This window comes from Tetrao urogallus, assembly GCF_951394365.1.
Source record: "Tetrao urogallus genome assembly, chromosome: 1".
NCBI classification, from domain to species: domain Eukaryota; kingdom Metazoa; phylum Chordata; class Aves; order Galliformes; family Phasianidae; genus Tetrao; species Tetrao urogallus.
The window spans coordinates 8,673,930-8,690,054 of NC_136813.1; positions in this window are offsets into that span (position 1 = coordinate 8,673,930).

A 16,125-nucleotide genomic window follows, 5' to 3' on the forward strand; every position below is an offset into this window, starting at 1 on the left:
CTGTCAAGACATGCTGTCTGAGTGAATCTGGGGACTTCGGCTGCTCACCTAAAATTTCCAGAGACAGAGCAATTTGATCTATTTCTAGCTGTTGGAAAGTGCTCAGCTCTTTTTGGGAAGTAGATCCTCCATGAGGTGCTTTTGCAAACAGGATCAATTCACTCCAACAAACCAAAACTAAGCCATGGCAGTAGTGGTTGCTGGGAGCAAGAAAACAATTGAATGCATCCTGGATAATGGAGGGTGACCACTAGGTCAGACCTACAGCTTATTCTGGGTGGCAAGTGATGCTGAGCATAAGTATTTTGTCCTCAGTTCATGGAGATTTAAGCTCTACTTCCCTACCACCAGTTTTTATGGTTGGTTGGAGTGAGGATATGCCATGGAAGCTCTCACCCAATATGGTGCAAAATTCAGGCAGTGAGAAGGAAGATGAGCACAAGTCATATAGTCAGTAAGTGTGGGGGATCACAAATAGAAGGCATCAGTTCCCATCTGCATTCCCACCTCCTAGCATTGCTGCTCAGTAGCACATCCACAAGTTAACTTGTTGAAATCAGTTGTTCACTAAATTTTAGTTCACCAGGTACTCATCTTCTTATTTTGTCTGACATGTCACACCATCACAGTAGAAGCAGATGTATCCATAAAATCAGAGGTTTTTATTAATATTCAATGACTGTTGTAATTTGAAATACAGAATTTCACAGTGCTTTCTTCTGAGGTTCTGAAATGTTTCAAGAAAATGTGGTCTGTTTTAACGAGATGTTACAAAATATAACAATAAAAATTAAAAACAACTTCATCTTTTTCCAAAACAAGATCTTCATAATTTCTGCTTCGGCGCAAATTTGGAAGACAGTTTTCATTGTGATTCAAACAATAACAATGTTTTCTGCAAAACACATTTATTTTATTTTTTAAACCACTTCTGAAAGAAACACGATGGGCAATAAAATAATGCTGTAGCAGTAGCACATGCTGTAGATGAGGTCAAAGCCTAGAGTAGAATCCATGACTGTTCTGTCTCTGTACCAACTGCCCTTGCAAGATCTCTCTCCTTTCTCTCCTCAGGTGTCTGCATAGGTTTCCTTCTCTTGTAGCTGGAAGAACACTGCAGCAGAAGCAAAGGACACATCCACACCCTCCTCCCCAAGAGGTAATGTTTGTTCCTTCCCCACGGTAGTATTGCTGAGCATTTGAGATCAGCAGTCTCAAGAAGTAGGAATGGTAGATGCTTGCAGTCCTGCATATTGAAAAAGTAAGTTGTAACTTACTTTTCAGTACTGTTCAATACATGTTACAGAGTAACATGGAGTTCCCAGCAGCCTTCTGCAGCCCCGGCCATGAGATAAAGTTCCCAAGGAACACTTTATCATCTTAGCAACTTTGGGAAGGGAAGGAAGAAAAGAAGGAGAACGGGATCTCTACCTACAGCCAGAGCTACCTAGAAATCTATAGAACTGCTTCTAAGGGGTTTATTATGATAAGAAAAAACAGGAATATAGAATATATTTTTATCTCATAGGTGTTTGAGGAACACCAGCTGTTGCTCTAACAGAAATACATCTTTAGCTGAAAGCAGTAGTGCCATTAGATTGTTGCAGTCATCTTTTGCTATACACTGATTAGTAGGATGTTTGGTAGGGTATGTTACAAGGGCAGCAGATGTGCTGAGATGGGCTGAGCAGTGACATGCTCGCAGCATCCCCTCAAACACAAAAATGGGCATCACTCATTAGCAGTGCTAACGCAGAACTGCTACAAGAGGTCAGCCTATCTTCCAGGGCAAACCCTGTGCATCAAGTGTGCATCACTGTGATCAAGAGATCACAGAATCACAGAATCACAGAATTGTAGGGGTTGAAAGGGATCTCTAGTGATCAACCCCTTGCCAAAGCAGGTTCCCTACACCAGGTCGCACAGGTAGGCGTGATTGAACATCTCCAGAGAAGGAGACTCCACAACTCCCCTGGGCAGCCTGTTCCAGTGCTCCGTCACCCTCACGGTAAAGAAGTTCTTACATACATTCGTGTGGAACTTCCTATGCTGCAGCTTATGTCCGTTTCCCCTTGTCCTGTCTCCACGTACCACTGAAAAGAGACTGGCCTCACCACTGTGGCTGCCACACCTCAGGTATTTATAAACCTGGATCAGGTCTCCTCTCAGCCGTCTTTTCTCAAGGCTGAACAGACCCAGTTCACTCAGCCTTTCTTCATAGGAGAGATGCTCCATGCCCTTCACCATCTTTGTGGCCCTCCGCTGGACTCTTTCCAAGAGATCCCTGTCTTTTTTGTACTGGGGAGCCCAGAACTGGACGCAGTACTCCAGATGAGGCCTCACCAGGGCAGAGTAGAGGGGAAGGATTACCTCCCTTGACCTGCTGGACACGCTCTTTTTAATGCACCCCAGAATGCCATTGGCTTTTTTGGCCACGAGGGCACACTGCTGGCTCATGGCCAGCCTGTCATCCAGATGTTTGCACAGCCACAACCCTAGACCTACAGTTCTGTGTCACATAATTTCACATTATGTTCACTTATGTGTGTACAAATACAAATATACACTTACTGATAATGAGATCTCTTTGCTATCAGCACAGTGAACCAAACCACTTTAAAATGCATCTTAATGGAATGCATTTCATACTTATATCATCTTACTTTATGTCCCACGGTATTTGTGTCATCATTTTCAATTTTAAATACCTAATAGGAACACTTTTTACATCCATTTCCTCTTTTTATGATTGCTGTACCTATAAACATATATATGCAATCCATCTTTTTAAGTAAAGGACTCCCAGAACTTGGGAATAAAACTGTTCTCATCAAACAAAGAATCTGTACCTACCACAGAGAAATTCTCATTCGTGCTGGGGAGTGTTTTGATTGTTTACCTGTTGTTGATTTAATTTCTAAATGATAGAATTCAGCACTGTCTATTGAATGGCAGGGTAACCTTTGACTTTAGGCTTCTCAATGAGCTTTATTCTTTGTCTTTCCTACAGAAATAAAAAATAATGCTATTTAGAAATGTTATTGTTCACAGAAAGCAAATAGCCATGTATTCCAAGGAACATTTCTTGCTCTCACAGCCTCCCCTCTGGAAGAACAAAGACAGCAAGAATGACTTGCATGTGTAGATTTACTGAAAAAGTATTAAAAAGCAGTTGGAGAGCTGCAGTGGTGCTCTGCATTAATTTACACAACTCACATGGCACTTAGGCTTTCTAAAAGCAAGAATAATTGTCAAAGTGTTGGTGTTATGTAACATTTCTTAGCAGATAAGTTGTTGTTACCCTTTCATCACTTGCATTATTTTGAGTTTGCACAGACAATGAAATTCCAAAGGATCATCACACACGCACTGAATTGATCAATCCAGTTCCCATGTCGTCGGGTATTTCTCTTGTTTATCAAACACTGTAAATGAAAGAAACACAAAGGAGTCATAAGCTGATGTATAACTAGTGCCTTTACCACACCATGCAAAAGAAGAAAAGAAACCACTTTGCAGTATAAGTTCCAGAGGTTGTTTGCTATTAACCTCTTTGTTACATTAAATTTTGTCATGTTATTTTAGTGAACTAGAATGAAGTAACCCTGAATAGAATAACAAACTTCCCAAAAATGTCAGTTCCTTGGGGTAACCTAGCCTAGGGGCTGGAAAGTTTGCTTTTGCATTCGTTTCATTCCAGAGATAATAAAGCTAACATAATACGGAAAAGATCTAGCAATATGGCACCACTGGTTTACAATAAGACTCATCTGTTTAAGCTTAACAAACACACTTACAAGACACACTACCAATGAGTGACTGAACCAGGAGAATGACAGAAGTATTATGTATATCTAAGTAACCACTCACGATCAGAACATAACCTGGCTAGTGTTATCCTTTACTGTGACTTTCCATCCTTTCCAAAAATAGGAAAGAAACAAGAAGATGGACTGAAATGGCAGAAGGAAATATCAGGGATTTAATAAGTGCACTAGATGGTACAAGCCCATTAGTACCGCCAAGTTCTTTTGTAATACTGATTCTAAAGGACTTGAAAGAAGGCAGAATAGTGGCTTTGGGGAGTCATACAGCAAGCTGCCTTTAGCAAGAAAGTCACGGTAAGAAACAGCCCAGCTGATGCTTGTTGGTGAGTTAACAGGCTGCTTCAGTCTACAGTGCTACAGTCACTACTTCAAGAAACATGTAGATGTGATACATAGTGACATGGTTCAGTGGGCATGGTGGTGGTGGGTTCATGGTTGGACTATAGGATCTTAGTGGTCTTTTCCAACCTTAATTGGGTTTGGCAACTGGACTGGGAAGGTTGGTGATTCAAACTGTGTTAGCATAGGAGAGTTAATAGCCAACATGTAAATCACAGCCTAAGCATTTTTGTCTTTGATCTGTCAGTGAAAGGGAGCAATTAATGACAGTGAATTATATAAATTATTAAGAGGAATTTTCCATTTGAAGAAGGGTACTTCACAAATCAGTGTCAAAAAACTTCAGTGGTGTCAGGAGCAAGTTGCAATGTCTTCCAATCCAGCCAGGAAAAGGAGATCCATAATATGTCCCTCATCTTTAAATTCTCATATAATTCTGGAAAATATTACTGTTTTTACTAATCCTGAAGTGATCAGAGCCATGGAAACCTAGATAAGCAGGCAAAGGCAGTTGTGTTTTTTTGTTTTGTTTTGTTTTCATTTGCTTTTCCTGTGGGACTAATACCCATGGTTCTTTGTAGCAATTGAGGAGACAAAGGCGGTTTAAAAATAAAAAACTAATTTGAATTTGAGAGACTTGAAAAAAAAAAAGCAGCAACAACAGTACATTAACACCTCTATGTCTGTTTTTAGAATCAAATGTCTTAGACAGGCATCAAAGACTGTGGAATAGAGACTGGAAATCCTATTGCTCTCTGCTCAGAGAGTTATCTTATCCCCTATATTATCCTGAAATGAATCCATGTGTAGAAGGAAAGCAGAGCATCATAACTTCACTGAAGGGAAGATGCTGCCTCCATTCCACCAGCCTGATGGCTTGGGTACCCTCCTGCATAGCACATATGGGAGCTTAATTCCCTGAGGCTAAGGAAGACATCCATCGGTACTCTTCGTGCATCTTCCATGTATGTTCTTACTATCAAGGTTCTGAATGAAACAGGTGTTATTTTATTCTGCATTTGAAAGCATAAAATTCAACAGCATTTAACGACTTCACCAGTCTGATGGGAATTCTGAGAAGGTCTATCACATGTTGCCCAACTGTAGTTTAAATTTTCAGATAATAGGACTTGGGTGAGAAAATGTAATTGGCAGCTTGATACCACTGGGGAGAAGTGCCTAGGTAGGTACAAAACATTAAAAATCAGCTGAGAATTGCCAGTGTTAAGATTATGCATCTAAAATTGCATAGAGTGGTAAGCATGGGGAAAATGGAGATATCATCTTACTGTGCAGGGAAAGAAAGTCAGGAATCGTGTTAATTGGAGCCATACAATTGCCCTTAAGACATCCAGAACTGTAAACATGAAGATCGAGCACCAACAAAATGAGCAGTTTTGGTATATATATATATGTGCCATTATGTCATCTCTTTCACATTAATCCAGACCCTGCTGTAGGTCATGATATGTCAGTAAGACTGTTTCCTTCTAATCCTAAATCTTATTTATTTATTTCAGTTAGACGCTTTGATGCAGAATGCTCAGCAAGAAGAGCATCTTTCCGTTCAGAATTATCTATTTTATTCACTTCAGTCAGTATGTGGCCTCACACTCCTCTGCACTTCATTGCATACAGAATATTGTGTTGCTTGGAATCTTTTTTACTGTGTGCATTACTGCAGCAAATAAGCATCTCTAATTTACTCAGATTTGTTTGCAGCCTTTGTGAGATATTATATACATAAGAAGTTAAAGCTGATACTTGTCCCTAAAATTCTTACTGGTTCTGAGTGGGTGAACATCTTCAGTTCCAACATCCTTCAACTTTTTCCTCTTCTGATCTCCGGCTATGTTGGCTTTCCACTTGTTACATTACAAGCTTTGCAAGACCAAAGTCCCTCTTCATCTTTGTGCCTTGTCAAATGTAAATAAATAAAGGAGGATGATAGAAGAGATTTTTTTCCCACAGAGATCGAGAAGGAATTTGCGGTTCTAGCCATCTTGCCAGGCACATGTCAAGTATTACTTAGTTAAACAACAGTTTGTGGAGGAATGAAAGCTTGGACCCTCAGTATCTTTTCTTTCCTTCCACTTTTTCAAAACAGCTCTGTAATTCAGGCTATGTGACATACAGGCAATGGGCGAGATTCAGTTCACAAGGCAATTCCTTGGGGTCTATGTGCTCTCCAGCCCAAAAATACATGTGCTTCAATAGACTAAACAGCCCAGATGTGCCTTTCTAACACTGCCAACAAAACCAGTCTGTTTTTTAGAGTTGACTGTCCTGGAGGCTCCAGCTTCTCTGCAAAGTTAATTGACCCAAAATGCAGAAAAACAAAGTGCATTCTGTATTATTTATTGTATTCCAAACATCCAAGTTATTCAGGATTGCAAAAGCCTGAAAAAGTGCTTTAGCAAGCAATATCCATTTGAGGTCAGGCAAATGGCCTCATATATTGCCCTGTATCTGAGAGCAACTAGGGTCAGATGCCAAAGGAAAAACAAAAGAATGCAAGGAGAGTCTTATGGATGCTTCCGCAGAACAATCTCACTATCGGTGGTTCAGGGAGTTTTCGAGTCTTTTATTTGACCTTTTTTTGATATATTTTTCCTACCGTGGATTGTCCACAGAACCGTGTCTACTAGCAGCGTCCACTTCCTCTGCTGGTAAGAAATTGGTAAGAACAGCTGAACAGTAAGGAATAAATAACTGGATGAATAAATATGTTCTTTGCCTGCTGAAAACAACTCACTTAGCACTTCCATCTGATATCATCTGTTTATTGTTTTAGAAGTACATTTATTTTGTATTATTTTTTACTAAAGCACCGAGGATTTTGAAGACCTGTATGTACCCTCCTCCTAAGATAAGTTTTATTTCTTGGGCAAAACTCCCAAATTCTGCTTTTGTTATAGAATCATAGAATCAATAAGCTTGGAAAGACCTTTAAGATCATTTAGTCCAACCACCAACCTATTCCCACCATGCCCACTAAACCATGTCCCTTAGTACAACATCTGCACGTTTCATGAACACCGCCACAGATATTGATTCTACCTTTTCTCCAGGCAGCCTGTTCCACTACCTCATCACTCTTCCCGAGAACAATTCTTTCCTACTATCCAACCTGAACCTCCTGTGGTGCAACTTAAGGCCATTGACTCTTATCCTGGAAAAAGAGGCCGACCACCAGCTTGCCACAGCCTCCTTTCAGGAAGTTCTAAAGAGTGAGCCTCTTCTTCTTCAGACTCAACAATTCCAGTTGCCTCAAAGCTGTCTCGAATTTGAATGACTTCTCTTGCTTTCTCTATTGCTCCTGCAGTTGTAGTATAACGTTTTGGAAACAGATGAACACTCTTTGTGTAGCACCTGGTTTAATGGAGCCCTGACATTGCACTGGACTCTATAATTCAAATATTTGTAATATAACTAAAAAAAAAAAAATAAATGAGTGCAACCTAAGTGAATGCCCAGTTTGTTCAGAATAGAACCAATTAACATCTTCATGGATAAAGCCAAGTAAAACACAGCAACGTGCAAAGTGTTTCTGCTGAATATACAGAGAAAAGAAAATTATCAAAAAATGCGGAAGAGTAAATGTCACACATTAGTTTGAAATTATGAAATTTAAAAATGAGCAATTGTAAGTAAAAAAAGAAGGGCTTATTCTTTGCAATATCAACTAAACTAGAAAAGATATGCATCAACACTGAGTAACATCAAAGACATGAACATGATTTAGCAAGCTGATTTTGAATTGCCAGAAGATGCATTGACCTAAATGACAAACATTTTGGATGTTGTCAAGCCATTTCACTACCTGCTAAACCCAGTAAAGAGTCCTATTTAACTAAGTGATGGCACACTGTGGCTTCACAGGAGGATAAGCTAAAGAAAAGCTGAAGAAAATGAAGCCTTAGAAATAAGGAACAATGTCAAAAAGTATCTAAAATCAGGGGGGAAAAAAAAAAAAAAAAAGATATATCATTACAGATGGATTATATGTTGGAAATGTGAAGAAAGAGGCTGGAAAGAGGCTGAAGAAATACTTCATGAAAAGATAATGGGAAGAGATGTCTTACTGCCAGCTTCAAAGAAGCTCAGAATGACTGCCTCCAATCACACAGTTGCACAGAAGAAAGATAACAACTAGGGAAGGAAAATGAATATGATTTAATTATCTCAAAATGACTGTTTTTAGCCACATCTGAAGACAAATGGAAGAAAGGTCAACTGCAAGAATGTGAAACTGCTAAGAAACAAAGGAAAACGGTAAACAACATTTGAAAATGAGAAATGGCAATGAGGAGAGAAAGAACTCCCAGTCCTTGCCCCTTTTAAAAGTGAATTTGTCGAGTTTAGTTCTGTAAAACATTCAAACATAATAAACAATCCACAGAAGGCATAAAAACAAAGATGAGGCTGCTGCTGCAGTTCATACACTGAGTCATCAGGCCTGGCCCCTCAAATTGACCAAAAGTTGCGTGCAGGAGAATACCTTTAAAATGTTTCAGCCAAACCACCCTAAATACTGACTTGGACTTCTGTATCAGTAACTTGGAATGAGAGTTCTTCTTGCAAAACCAGGGATTTTGTCAAGCATTGTAAGACTGTTATTTATATTATGATCAGTCATTTTGAAGCCATACAGATTTCACAGGGCGAATCACACAACAATGGGAAAAAATCAGATTGAACTGTATTGCAGTTACCTTCATAACAGGAACGTCATTCTGAGGCAGAAAGCAACACAACCAGCTTGCATTTTAAAAAGCAATTCAGATCCTGATGAAAACTTAAGAATGTTTTTGTCTTCACAAAGAACAAAGTTAACAAAACCATTACAGAACAAGTCTCCATTAATACAGAGAAAGTATGGAGAAAGAATGGAGAGTTCTGAATTATATACGCATTCAATGCAATCAAACTTATTGTTTGCACTTTGAGCTTTGTTTAAGTGAAGTTGGGTGAATCTGACCAGTAAAGGGCATCTTGCATTTGCAATAGAATAGTGCTATGAATGTGTTTTATTTTTGCTTCAAGCAATCCTCACTGCATGCCATTGCAGCAACAGGAAATAGTGCACAAGTGGCAAGACATTAAAAATTAGCATATGGTGAAAGGCAAATGGTAACTTAAAAAAAAGCCACAATGTAATGTGAGAATGCAGACCCAGCAGTAAAAGAGCAAGTGGTTCCCATCACGACTTCATTAAAGAACCATCAGTTACAGTGTCCATAATGCTCACCATAAGATGTTCTACAGCACTTTACACAATGGATGGTGATACTCGATACATACCAGTACCTTTGGCATCAAGAGGAATTCCTACAAATTATTAAGCATTTTTTTTCCCAAACAATGCGCTGCTGAGCACCCACCTGTTCTGTCACTATTTGTATCTTCACTTTCTTCAAAGGCATGGGATCCAGTGGTCTTCTTCTACTCTATTTCCACAGCTTGATCCATTCATTCAGAACCTAGTGTGAAGTAAATGGGAATTCTTCCCTTTACATTGGTCTTCTCTGCTCTACACATGACTATAACAACACTTACCTATTTTAGCTGGAGCTTCTCTGATGGAAGAGCCAGTTACTTCAGCCCTCACATTTGAGGTTTGCAAATGGTCTGGTATGGATCATGTCCCACCTCTTGTCTCAGAATCACTGTTGTCCAGGAGACAGTTCCTCGCTGTGTATGGGTGGCCATTTACCTTGGCATACAATGTGGCTTTATTAAGCAGCAAATTATTCACAGGTACACTCATCATGCTGTAGAAACCTATTTGTACAACTGACATCCTCCAAATTGCATCTTATTTGAAAAGTGCATCTTTTTTCATTGTAAATTTTTGTTTGAACTATTGATAATGAGCTCAGAAGTAGATCATTTATATTTTCTTCCAGGAAAATAACAGTAATCTTTTTATCATTTAATATATGTTATGCTTCAGCACGTGTGAGCATAGTTTCTTAACCAGTCTTCAAGCAATGAAAATTTATCAGTACATTAAACAACTGGTATAAATGATTGCCTGGAGACAGTCCTGGCAAAAGTTAGTAAACTTGTACACTAAGTAATTTTGAAGACTAAGTATCTTAAGTATCCACACTTCAAGATTTAGGATGTTTATATACTACTACTATTTGAAGTTTAAATATTGTTATGATGTTTTTAAACTCAAGTTGGAAAAGAGGAAGCAGCCAAAGAGCAGAAGAAAAACAGCCATCGGTCCTTCCAGCTGAGATAAACAGAGGCTGGATAACCAAGTCTTAATATCTTCTTTTTTTTTCCTGGCAAGATTCTCTGTTTTTAATTTGCTAGGACAACTTGTTGATTTAAAAAAAAGAAAAAAGAAAAGTTAAAACGATTTGCCTGTCTGGAGAGACACACGTGAGCCTAAGGGAAAAGAAGATGTGCTCAGAACAGTAGCACTGCATAAAATATTCAGGAAAAGGAATGAGATGACTTCATCCTATTTCTACATAAGTTGGCCAATTGCAAAAACTGAGTTGGCCGTGGATCCGCTCTAGCAATTCTTTCTAGAACTCAGGCTCACCATAAAGAGAGGCAGTGATGGCTGACAGCCAGGTGAACACAAGCCAGCAGTATACCCAAGTGGCCAAAAAGGCCAATGGCATTCTGGCCTGCATCAGAAATAGTGCAACCAGGAGGACCAGGGAAGCAATTGTCCCTTTGTGCTCAGCTCTGATGAGACCACACTTTGAGTATATGATTTGATCTTGGGACTCTCACTACAAGAAGGACATGGAGTTGTTAGAAAAAGAGTAGTGGAAAAGAGCATTTGGAAAAGAGTAACGAAGCTGGTTAATTGACTAGAAAACAAGAATTAAAAAGAGTAGAACTAGGGCTTTTTTGGTCTGGAGAAGAGAAGGCTAAGGAGACCTCATCACTCTCTACAACTACTCGAAAGGAGGTTGCAGTGAGAAGATATTTGGTTTCTTTGCTCGGGTTACAAGTGATAGCAGGTGAGGAAATAGCCCCAAGTTGCGCCATAGAAAATTTAGATTAAGAATTTGAAAAATTTCTTCATGGTGAATGAAGACGGTGGTCAAGCATTGGAATGGGCTGCCCAGTGCAGTGGTGGAGTCCTCATCCTTGGAAGTATTCAAGAGGCGTGTGGACATGGCACTATGGGACATGGTTTAGTGATGGGACTCAGTATGGCAGATTGAGGGTTGGAACTGGTGATCTTGAGGGTTTTTTTTTCCTATCTGGCTGATTCTATGATTCTATAAGTGCAGATCCTCCTCATACACATTAATATATTGGCTTTTCTGGAAGTTTAGGAAATGAAAAGGTTAGTTCTTCCATAAGAACATCAACCACATCAAAAAGGAACACACACACACATTAAACAGCACACACTTTAAACAGAAAAAGAAATTATCCAAGATATTTTTTGCAACAAGAAAAATATGAACAAATTAGAGCAAATAAATTCTGTGCTGAATGCCCACATGCTACTTAAGATACTGTTTACAAAAAAGTTGCTTTCAATGTCTCTTCGAAGAAAAAAAGATCAGCTTTCACTTTAAAAATTGAAAGAATCCAATCTAAAAGTTATTTTCTAAGAAAGGTTCCTCTGCAAGTTCATCTTACATTGTTCGTGTTCCTGCTTCCTGCTCTCCAGGCTCAGATACGTATCCCCCCCCCACACACACACACAAAGCAACTATAGCATTCAGTTTTATCCATTTCCCTCTTAATAGAGTCAATCCTGTTACGTTTGTCCAAGTGATAACTTATGCCTCAGCTTGTTTTCCTCAGAGCTTCTTCTACAGTTTCAGTGAACAAGCTGTATCCATCCCTCTCCAGCTTCCCAGTGACAACTTTCTCAGATTAACCATGAAAACTGGAAGAAGGCCACGCAGTATGTGAGTTAAAACAGCCTTCTTAGTTATAGTTACGTGCATCCAGAACGACGTCATTTGTCCACACGTGTTGATTCCAGCAAAGCTGTTTCTTCCAGTCAAGCTGGGACATACATTTCTCCTTTTTGGAAGGAAATAAGAGAAGCACAAGTTGCAGACTGTGAAGGATCTGCACGTTTCTCTCCTTGTTACAGTGATGCAGAAGTATGCATGCACACACAGATAACCTCTCTCCAATATTTTGACAGAAAACAGTACTGAAACATACCTCCTCAAAATAGTCCAGATTTGTGATTCATATTTCCTGTCAAATTATCAAATTATAAATACTATTCCTGGAGGGGCTTATTTTGGGTTTGCAGGGCTTTTTGTAGTGATATTTTTTGAATCATGACAACATTGTGTGGCCTATAAATGATATTTTCCTTGCAGCCCTTTACAAGTGAAAAACATGTTAAAATTTCTGGGGAAATATTTGTAAACCTGGAGTCAAGTTCTGCTCCCATTTCTTCAAGCATAATCCAAAACAATTTCAGTAAACTCAGTCATGTTTCTCTAGTTCATCCTCGTGCAAACAAAATGCAGTTTGACTTCAAATCTCTTAAGTTGTTTGCAGTGTGCGTAGTCACTTGGGCATCCAGATGTTTCTTTCCTCTTGCCAAAAGGGTTTATGCTCACAGCAAGACAATAGCTGAGGTGAAATTAGAAGACTGTATACCTTGATCCAAAGTTTGTATGACAAATTATGTATGTATGCACAACTAGCTGGCAAATTCTGAAAGGGTTTTCCTGAAAGTTTTAAGTACCTCCTTCAGCACATCCTCAACTCTGATAGTAAAACTTGGTTTTCTACCAGAGATGCTGCATGTAATGGAAGAGGTTTACATTACACACGAGGTTCCTAGATTATACAAACTCTGTAATGACAGTGAATCACCTTCTGGACCATAAAGCTGAAAGCAGGATGCTTTCTTCCAGGGAAAACAAAGGACAATTTATGCGCACTGTGTCATCCTTTTAAACTGTTTTTTTCCCAGCGGGGTAATAAAGTAACTCTGCACAGTTGTGGAAGGCAGGAAAGCATTGCGTTTCCTTTTTGCCTTTTCTTCAGAAGTAGCAGCTGTGCCAAAGACATGAAGAGATGAGAAATAGAAAAATGAGCAGATTTAGGCTGCTATAATTCAAACTGTAATAGAGAAAGATTGTATTTACTGTGCAGAGACACAAGGTTTATGAATATGAATGAGTGAAATTCATATGTAATTAATTCTGAGATGCATAATTAGTTAATGGTATGATGGGTTGGAGAGTGTTGCTTTCTATACACTCCTGAGCAGCAGGGTGCCAGGAACCTCGATGCACCCTTATAGGAATTTCAGTTGTAAAACACACAGTTGCTTCACAGAGATTCTGTCATCTGAGCCCAACGTTGCAAAGGTGCATCCTGTACTGTACACACAGCAAAGGACACGCTCACGCTTGGAAATAATTGCTGTACCTGGATATGCTTTTTATGGGCCCCTCGCTACAAGAAAGACTTTGAGGCTCTGGAGCATGTCCAGAAAAGAAGAAAGAAGCTGTGAGGGGTCTGAAGCACAGGTCTTATGGGGAGCAGCTGAGGGAATGGATTGCTCAGTCTGGAGAAGAGGAGGCTTGGGAACACCTTATTGCTGTCTACAGCTCCCTGAAAGGAGGTTGTGGTTGTGGTGAGGTGGGGGTAGGCCTCTTTTTTCCAGGTAATGGCGATGGGACAAGAAGAAATGGCCTTAAGTTGTGTCAGTGGAGGTTCAGGTTGGATACTAATACAATTTTTTCTCAGAAAGATTGGTGAGGCATTGGCACAGGCTGCCCACAGTGAAGTCACTGACCCTGAAGGTGTTAAAGAAGTGTGGAGGTGTGGCACGGAGGAACATGGCTTAGTGGGCAACACTGGTGGTAGGTAGACAGTTGTACTGCATTGTCTTTGAGATCATTTCCAACCTTAATGATTCTATAATTCTGTGATACCTGGAAGTTATCACCAACCATAATTCTGTGAACTCCATGTTGTCCCGAGAGCTCGAACTACATTTTCTCAACTGTGGGAAAAATGTGCACGATCTTCAGTATTTACAGGAAATGTTGCCTCGGCCCCGTGACACACATTTTCTTAGAAATTCATATGGACTCTACTGTACTCAATTTTCCCTTAGTACATTTTCCTCGTTAGGAGACTAAAGAAGGTCCAACTTTTCCTTCAGAAAAAGAAAACTCATTTCACTAATACTGGGCATTCAGTAGGTTGTTTCTTGGCAACTATCTAAGTTCTGATATTTGCTTCAAATTTCTCATCAACAAGATACTTCTACGAGCAGCAATATTCTTGTAGCATCCTGTGCATCACTGACAATCACTGGGGTTGTTTAGTTCAAGAAGAGGAGGCTCAGGGGAGACCTTATAGCTCTCTACAACTTCCTGAAAAAAAAAATGTTGTGGTGAGGTGGGGGTTGGCCTCTTCTCCTACATGACTAGCAATAGGATGAGAGGGGATGGCCTCAAGTTGTGTGGGGGAGATTCAGGTTGGACATTAGGAAAGATTACTTCTCTGAAAGAGTGGTCAGGCAGTGGTATGAGCTTCCCAGGGCAGTGGTGGAGTTACCACCCCCGAAGGTGTTCAATAAACTTTTAGATGTTGCACTAAGGGACATGGTTTAGTGGGGAAATATGGGAGGTAGGTGGACAGTTGGACTGGATGATGTTGGAGTTCTTTTCCAACTTTGGTGATTCTATGATTCTATGACTTACTGGCTGAATTCAAATACAGGCACAGAATGTGAGTGGAAACATCTCAAATGTCTCTTTAAAGTTTATTTCCTTGTAATAGTTCAAAAGCAAAAAGGTCTGTTGATGAGGCTTCCTTAGGCATGGAATCTGATAACCAAATCCCTGCATTCCAGTGACATCATTTCTTGGTGTGACTGGAAAAAAATATTTCAGCTTTGTGGACCTCAATTGGTTAATTCCTTGGAAATAAGAACAAAAACATTTTTGCTATTGCTTTTGAAGATGTGTCAGGTCTCCAAATACAAAAATCTCCAAGTACTTAGAAGACCATTTGTAGTTTAAAATATTTTAACTGCTCCATCATGATTTGTTTATGATGCATATCTTCATCATAACTCATTAGTAGTTGAAGAGGTGTTGTTCACATTAGAAGAAAATCATAAGTACTTTTTTTTTTTTTTTACTTTGTGTTGAAAGGAGACTGTGGAGTCTATTAGCATTTTGCTCTCAGTACAACCTTGCCTTGCAGCTCTACTTCTTCAAATGCTGCAAGGAGGCAGCAGAAGCTGCAGGAGGCTGGCAGACAAGAAAGAACTTTTAAGATAAATACGTGTGAACATGTGCAGCATCCCAGCCTTCCTGCTACTCTTAAGTTCTTTCTTCATTTCTTTTTTCCCCCTCAGCCTGGTCCATTGTGGCACCTTATTGCATGCTTTCAGGGCAGCTGCCACTGTGACTTTTCACTGCTTCAATATGGATAAGGAGGGTCAGGGAGATGGTGATGTGTTGTCTCAAAAATGTCAAAAGGAGAAAACATGGGAGTTCCCATCTTGTTCCCATTCTGCTTTTCCCAGAGGTTCGAACCTAAATGATGCACTGGAGAATCCCAGTGCATTCAGAGGGGAGGGCTGTAGGATGAACTCATGCACGTACGTTTAGATATTACATACTACGGGACATGGTTTAGTGGGGAAATACTGATGGTAAGTAGATGGTTGAACTGGATGATCTTGTAGGACTTTTCCAGTCTTAATGATTCTATGATTCTATAGGCGCAATCATCTGTTCAGAGCAAAGAAAATAATTTTGCATTGTGTGGACTTTCTAAATATCAGAGTGAACACAGACATATCACCACACAACAGTGGGAGAAGTTCTCTCCTCAAGTCATCGCCAAACAAACACAAATACAGACCCGGGTAATTTTGCATAACAGGTATTTCTCATTATGTCAGAAAAGATCAGGCAAACTCATTGGAGTCCTCTCTTTGTTTGCAGTTTGCAATGCAGTCCTTAAT